The sequence below is a fragment of the Aristolochia californica genome, unplaced genomic scaffold (genome assembly GCF_029961685.1).
Source record: "Aristolochia californica isolate CCGP_79_NKW_82.1479 unplaced genomic scaffold, dmAriCali1.0.hap1 SCAF_478, whole genome shotgun sequence".
Classification (NCBI taxonomy): Eukaryota; Viridiplantae; Streptophyta; class Magnoliopsida; order Piperales; family Aristolochiaceae; genus Aristolochia; species Aristolochia californica.
The window spans coordinates 1,520-9,974 of record NW_027182190.1 but is presented as its reverse complement, the minus strand read 5'-3'; the positions used below and the strand labels follow the sequence as shown (position 1 = coordinate 9,974).

The 8,455-nt window shown below is 34.6% G+C and overlaps 3 non-coding genes across 3 annotated transcripts; 2 read left to right on the top strand and 1 right to left on the bottom strand.

The window, feature by feature from the left end:
- The first annotated feature begins 724 nt into the window (after positions 1-724).
- On the top strand, positions 725-811 carry TRNAS-GGA (transfer RNA serine (anticodon GGA)). Its single transcript has one exon. It is a non-coding gene; the product is annotated as a tRNA-Ser (tRNA).
- Positions 812-2,098: 1,287 nt separating this feature from the next.
- TRNAT-UGU (transfer RNA threonine (anticodon UGU)) lies at positions 2,099-2,171 on the bottom strand. The gene has a single exon. It is a non-coding gene; the product is annotated as a tRNA-Thr (tRNA).
- Positions 2,172-4,156: 1,985 nt separating this feature from the next.
- Positions 4,157-4,229, top strand: TRNAF-GAA (transfer RNA phenylalanine (anticodon GAA)). Its single transcript has one exon. It is a non-coding gene; the product is annotated as a tRNA-Phe (tRNA).
- The last annotated feature ends 4,226 nt before the right edge of the window (positions 4,230-8,455 follow it).

The following is an 8,455-nucleotide window of genomic DNA, read 5'->3' as shown; positions in this document are numbered from 1 at the left end:
TTCAGTCCAATGTGGTATACCAATGAACAGAACTCTTACTCTTTATTTTATCGAAGTTAAGGAATCCAAGAAATTTTCCTACAAATTCTGATCTAACTCGAGGAGTTTTTTTTTTTTTTATTATTACCCAAAGAGTCAAAAGAATCAAATAAGCATTCCATGATGAAAATAGAATAACCAACCCATCCATTTTGGGCGAATAGCGCGTATCCACAAACAAAACAATACAATGGAAATATTAAAATCATAGGGCGACCCATGAATTTATTTATAATAGATCCATGGGAATAATAGATCCATGGGATAGCTCATGAGAAGAGTTGTTGTTGATAAATCTGAAACTAGAAAGGAATTTTTTAATTCCTATGGACCTCTAAATATAACCATAGTATAAAATACTATAGTATAGTATAGAGTTTGTGGATTCGTCCCAATTCATTGGTTGTTTAATCCGGTATACGGTATAAATATCCGAATAAGATGGAGAGGGTCGTCGTCTTGACAAAGATGAATAGATAGTTTTTTTAATATTAAGTTAATATTAAATAAAAAAAAATGTGTTTTTATCCCTCGAGCCTCGAAGGAAGATCTTTGTTTGACGAAAAGTTTTCGATTTATAATAGATCGGTCGTACCTTTATTGTATTGCAATAAAAAATTCAATAAAATAATATGAATGACTCGCTATTCACCGGGTTTCCGGGCAATAATCCTAAGATTCTGTGGGAAAGGTGGCCGAGTGGTTCAAGGCGTAGCACTGGAACTGCTATGTAGGCTTTTGCTTACCGAGGGTTCGAATCCCTCTCTTTCCGTACCTTGACCTACACCTAATTTACCAACGTTACCAACCACAATGTATCAAATAACAATGGATACCATTATTCCAAGAGTAGGGCCTTTGCTTTCTAGTGATTCTCTATTGCCAATTACTGTGGTAGATAAAATATCGGATCGGAAAGGGTGGACAAGGAATGAGAATCTGACCGCGGATCCACTTGGGATACGAAAAGGATACGAAAATGGGGGAAAATCCGGATTAAATCCCTTAACTTAGTTCTATTTACTTTGTTTGGTGAAACAGGGTAGACAAAATTGTATTGTCCAAAGCTTAATTATTTTATTTTAATTAAGTTTAAGTCTGACGGGAATAATATTCCACGACTAGTAATTCATTGATTTTTAAGCCGATCCATTTACTATCTATTATTTGATTTACTATTCCTTTATATTGGAATGAGTCAAGAGTCAAATGTTTTGGCAATTCCTCGCGGGGAGATGAATCCACATAATTTTGAATCAGAGCTCTGGATCTTTGTTCATCTCTCGTAGTAATAATATCTCGGGGTTTACACCGATAACTTGGGATATCTACTATACGACCATTAACTAAAATATGTCTATGGTTAACTAGTTGTCTAGCTCCAGGAATGGTCGAAGCCATACCCAATCGAAAAAGGATGTTATCCAAACGCATTTCAAGTAGTTGTAGTAAAACTTGACCTGTTGACCCTTTGGCTTTCCCAGCGATACGAACATATCTAAGCAATTGCCGCTCTGTCAGACCATAATGAAAACGCAATTTTTGTTTTTCTTCTAGACGAATACGATATTGAGATCTTTTCCCGGAACGCGGTTGGTTTCTAAGATCACTTCCGGATCTAGGTCTTTTACTAGTGAGTCCCGGTAAAGCCCCCAGACGGCGTATTTTTTTGAAACGAGGCCCTCGGTAACGAGACATAAAGACTCCTTATTTTATTGAAATTGGATTTCACAGAATAAAAAAATTAAGACTGAACTAAACGATAAACGAAGCTAAACTCGCTGAAATACTATAAAGAAGAATGAGATGAATTGTCTCAATAACCAGATTATTTTATATAGTTATATATAGGAAGTTAAGTATCCCTTTCTTGTTCTGTAGAGATCTAACAGCTTCAATCCATTTTTTATTCTTTTTTATTCATAGTTGGGAGTTCCCGTAACATACTATGTTGACCCGACATTTGGAGAAAATTGAAAAGTCTTTTCAATTTCTCTTGATCTCAAGGAGACATTATCAATATCAATATCAATCATGGAAAAAATCGAATAAATGGAAAAGCCGGCTATCGGAATCGAACCGATGACCATCGCATTACAAATGCGATGCTCTAACCCCTGAGCTAAGCGGGCTCACATAACAGAAATAGTGCATAGGATTTCGGGAAACTACTGGGACTTAGCTATTAGTAATTAGCTATTTATTTATTTTTTTATTTTATTTATCTATTTATTTATCTATTATTAATATCTATTATTAATAATTAATATAATTATAATAAATAAATAAAGAGTAGTTTGTTTTTATTATTATTATAATTATTATTAATTATTATTATTATATATAATATATATATATATAAATACAATTATATAAATACAAATACAATTATATAAATACAATATCAATATTATATTAATAATACAATATTAATATTAAATAGAATATAATATTAATTATGACAACATTAATATTAATAATGTAATTATTAATATTAATGTTGTTATGTAATAATAAATAATAATATAATATTAATATATTATATTATTAATATTAATTAGATTATATTATGATTATGTAATATTAGTAATATTAATTACTTAATCTTAATAAAATAAACTAAAAAATAAAAATTAGCTTAGTTATATATTCTATATATAGTTATAGAAATTTAGAAATTCTATTTATTTACACTATAGGAATTCCTATAGTATAGGAGATCCTTCCTAAGGAAAGGATAAGATAAAGGAAAGGATAAGATAAAGATAAGGCTGCAGTCCAGAGCATAATGAGACATTCCTCTGGTTTCATTCGGAAAGGGAGGGGATAAGACGATAAAAAAAGAATGAATATCGACCGTTCCAGTATTCCAAATAGCGCTAAAAAAATAAGGGGTGTAAAGACATATATATATATGTGACGTGGGATATATCCATCCATATTGAATTGCGGATACATCAATGATAGAATCATTTCTGATTGGATCATATCAAATATGGGCCCGCCACTCCGATAGGGATGAAAGAAGCTGGTCAAGAAATATAATAGGGACACACCTCTTTGATATAGGAATAAGGGCCTGTATCTAATGAATTCAACGGCTCCAAGATAAATGAAAGAAAAGAAGGGGGGGTCACAATGTGATTTCTTTCTCATAAGGAAGAGGGAGGGGGATATGGCGAAATTGGTAGACGCTACGGACTTGATTGGATTGAGCCTTGGTATGGAAACCTACTAAGTGGTAACTTCCAAATTCAGAGAAACCCTGGAATTAAAAATGGGCAATCCTGAGCCAAATCCTGTTTTCAGAAAAAAAAAAGGATAGGTGCAGAGACTCAACGGAAGCTGTTCTAACGAATGGGGTTGACTTTACTACATTGGTAGAAGAATCCTTCTATCGAAACTCCAGAGTGGGATGACCCTAGATATGTACGTATACGTACTGAAATATCAAAGATTAATCACGACCCGAATCCATATTTTTTTTTTCTAAAAATTTCAGAATAATAATTTCAGAAGCAGAAGGAAGAATCGAATAGTCAGTGATCAAATCGACTATCACACCAGAGTCTGATAGATCTTTTTAAGGATGTCTGATAGATCTTTTTAAGGATTGATTAATCGAGTGAGACGAGAATAAAGATAGAGTCCCATTCTACATGTCAATACTGACAACAATGAAATTTATAGTAAGAGGAAAATCCGTCGACTTTAGAAATCGTGAGGGTTCAAGTCCCTCTATCCCCAATAAAAGGCCTATTTGACTCCCTAAGCATTTATCCTCTTTTTTTTTTATCAGTGGTTCAAAATTAGATATGTTTTTCACTTACTCTACTCTTTCACAAATGGATCCGGCCAGAAATCTTTCTCTCTTCTCACTGTGATAGATATGATATACGTACAAATGCCCATCCATATATGGATGGGCAAAGAATCTCCATTACGGAACCTTTCACAGTTCATATCATTACTCTTACACTTACATTTACAAAGTCTCCTTTTTGAAGATCCAACAAATTACCGACTTTATTTAGGTAAGTTAATGCTTTTTGAGTCCCTTTCATTGACATAGGCCCAAGCTTTCTTTTTCTTTTAGTAGGATCATGCATCGAGAATGGTCGGGATAGCTCAGCTGGTAGAGCAGAGGACTGAAAATCCTCGTGTCACCAGTTCAAATCTGGTTCCTGGCACGTGGTTAATGTATCGAATAGATAAGATACTCATACAAATAAATCAATAGAGTCAGAACCCATATTAATATTATTTAATATTATATGCGTTAATAGTCCAGAGCATAATACATATTTATCCATCTACATCTAGATGTATAGATAGACGCCTCCGTCTTGTAGATGGGTAAAAAACGAGTAGATGGGTAAAGATATGAGTAAAGAAAATAATTGGATTCCGTTCCCTCCTCTTTTTTGTTTGTTTGTTCATACTGTATCTCTTCCCGCACAAAAAGAATGTTAATACTTCATACATATCCGAAGTCGAAGTTAGTTGGTCGAAAACCCTAAAAGACTAGTCTGGAGGAGTTGAAGGATAGGAAAAGGCAGGGTTCATTTCAGAGACAGTCCAAAAAATCCGATCCTTTTTTATTTTATTTAATTTCTGAATTTTTCTTTTTTTATTTCAGAATTTACGATTTTATTTCATATTCTATTTCTTCACTTTCCCATTTATTCACTCCCTTCTATGCAGCTTTCCGTGGCCCCATCTAAGCGATGCGCGCGGTACAAAGTTCATGGTGCAGAACTCTTTTGATTCATCCTACAGGCTCTGCTCATCTGAAATGGGACTCTTCAAAATTTGAGAATCTAAATGAAGCTTCTTTAGCAGCCCATCCATAGTACGAATGAAAGGCCAGTTACTCCGTTTCATCTAGAACAGAACGTAAAAAGATTCCTTGAATATCTGGAGTCGTATAAGTGAAGATTAGTTTCTTATCATTCATCTTATCATTCAATGAGCATCTTGTATTTCATAGAAATTGGGGGTAATATAATCCTTACGTAAAGGCCAGCCTAGCCAACTTTCGGGCATCAAGATACGTTTCAGGCGTGGATGATTCTCATAAGCGATTCCCAACATATCATAGGATTCCCGCTCTTGAAAGTCTGCGCTTTTCCAAATCCAGAAAACAGACGGGATTCTAGGATTCGTCCTTGGGGCAAATACTTTTATGCATACCTCTTCGGGTTGATCCACACCATACTGTATTCTCGTAAGATGATACACGCTAGCTAACAATCCGCCTGGTGCTACATCATAGGCACACTGGGAACGTAGATAATTGTAACCATATACATATGAAATGACAGCAATGGAGTACCAATCCTCGGGTTTTATTTGTAAAGTCTCTATTCCTTGGTAATCGAAGCCCAAAGATCTATGAACTAGCTCATGCTTGACTAGCCAAGCGGATAAACGACCCTGCATCTTCTTGATCTCTCCCACATTTGTATGAGTATTTCAAATTGCCGATGAAATTTATGAAGATTGACCCACTGCTTGTTATCCTGGACAACACAAAAGCATCCTGCCTTTCCTAATTCAATAATTCGTGGGAAGACACTGAACTTTTGTATTTGAAAAATGCTTCAGAAGGTATCTCTGAAGTAGATGGGGACTGGTAGAGTAATCCTTGATCATAATTTCCAGTATGAGTACTTCGCTCAACATGAAACTTGTGATTGGTAGTAAAATATCGATTTTCCTGTTGAGACCCAATTCTATCTTCATAGATTTCTCGAGAGACTTTCTTACGAAGTTTCGTTATAGCATCCATAATTGCCTCTGGTTTGGGTGGGCAGCCCGGCAAATAGACATCCACAGGAATTAGCTTATCGACTCCCCGAACGGTACTATAAGAATCGGTACTAAACATCCCCCCTGTAATGGTACAAGCTCCCATAGCAATGACATATTTCGGTTCAGGCATTTGCTCATATAATCTCACTAAAGAAGGAGCCATTTTCATTGTTACCGTGCCGGCTGTTAAAATTAGGTCCGCCTGCCTAGGACTTGATCTTGGTACCAGCCCATAACGATCAAAGTCGAATCGAGATCCTATTAATGAAGCAAACTCAATGAAGCAACAACTGGTACCGTAGAGAAGTGGCCATAAACTGGAGAGTCTTGACCAATTCGAGAGGTCATTCGGTGTAGTTGAAATAACTGAATTTTGGGCTGTTCGGTCAAGTAACGGAAATTCAATAGAATTCATAACTGTCTCAATGTAACCTTTTCCTTCTTTTTTATTGTCTGAGGATTCAGGGGTTAAGACCATTCCAATGCTCCTTTTCGCCATGCATAAACTGAACCAACAATTAGGATAAGCACGAAAATGAAAGCTTCTATAAATACGGATAGACCCAATACATCGAAACTCATTGCCCATGGATAAAGAAAGACCGTTTCAACATCAAAAACAACAAAAACTAGAGCAAACATGTAATAGCGGATTCGGAATTGTAACCAAGCATCCCCCATTGGTTCTATACCCGATTCATAACTGGAGAGCTTCTCCGGTCCTTCACTAATCGGGGCTAAAACTCCGGAAATAAAAAATGCCAAAATAGGAATAACACTTGATATTATCAGAAATGCCCAAAAAATATCATATTCGTGAAGCAGAAACATAGATGCACTCCTATTAATGTGGAATATACCGAATTAGTCAATTCGAATTTTAATTGTCAATTTATTCATAACTATTTAGTCGAAACACCAATTAGGGTGGAACCACGTAGTTTCATTTGTTTGCTATGAATCATGTCTCGTTTCAAGATTCATCCAACGGAATCCCACTTACATTTACTTCGATTCCATTCAGGATGTAGACATATTATGTTTTTATACAAAAAAACTCTCTCACTTTGTTTTGTTTCGGATTTTCTTAAAATAAAAAAGTAATTAAAGACTATTTGAAATAATATGAAAATAATATGAATATTATTTCTATTCATAAAATCATAAAAAAAAAATATTAAATATAAATATATAACATAACAATGTTATATTAATATATTAATTAATATTTAAATTAACAGAAAATTCAAAATATGAAATTGAATTAATATTTAATATAATATAAATATATATTATATCAAATTTCTAATATAATTTGAATAATAATAGAATAAAAATTCTAATAAATAATAAGCCTGGCTTGGGTAAATTTTTCTCTCTTTTTTTTTTTTCTTTTATAATATCACAACACAAATAGTCAGATGTAGTAGAATGCCTAGGGATTTCTATCTTAGGATTTATGGTATATTCCACTTGGTTTGTGTTGATGTATTCTTTTCATTAGGGTCTGGTTAGAGGATCGTCATTCTGTCTATTGATTCGATACAGATACGGAAATAGAATGCATCGGCCAATTAGATTCTCTCCCTTTGTCCCAAATTTATACTTAATTGATTTGATTCAATCTGTTAAATTGTGAGAAATCCTTCCATATTTCCATATAAACTTCCATATTTCCATATAAATAGATATATAACAACTCATGGATTCCTATACCAAATTATAGACTTTTGACTTGTACTCCCTACCCCCGATGGTCCCCCTAGAGAGAATAAAGAATCGAGTTATTTAATTAGACTTAGAATAGAAGTCTTGAAGAAGTCATTCCATTTCGGACCAATTTCTAGGACTCAAAATCGCGATTTGAAATGATTTGAAATACTTGTTAATAACATCTGATAAGACTACCCAAGGGGTTAGGTTTCGTGACAATAAAAAGGTTTGTTTCCTTTGAAGTAAACCTACACAATGGAGTGTACCACAGTCGTAGAATCGGCTGAATCATAAATGATCCGCATAAGATACTTCTAATGGAATCAGGCGTTGTTGAACGATTCGACAGACCAAATCCAAAAATAGACTCATAGAAATAGAAGAGGGTGCAAACGTTGATACGTTTAGGTTATAGGTTAGCGTCCATTTTTTATCTCTGAAACAATGCACTGCATTGGAGTTATTGTGGAACAACAAAGCGATGAGTCAGAAGGATCCCCAGCCCGTGCAAGTTCAAACAGGCCCCCAATCTTCTTGCTTGCATAAAGTCTGTATCGGAAGGAAGGACCAGTAGAATTGGAATGATGAACAATTGAATTAGATTAGGTTGGAATAAAAAAAAAATAAGTATTGTGCAGAAACAGAAGACTACTTGCTTTGCCAACCCACCGCGCGGGCCAGCCACAAGCACTAATGTGAGAAAATGAGAGCTACACAAAAATGTCAAAATGACACGGATGTCAAAATATATAGGGCTATACGGACTCGAACCGTAGACCTTCTCGGTAAAACAGATCAAACTGAGTATTATCTAAATGATTCGAACTGTTTCAAAGACCCAACATGCATTTTTTTTGCATTGGGCTCTTTCGTTAACTGATATAAGAAT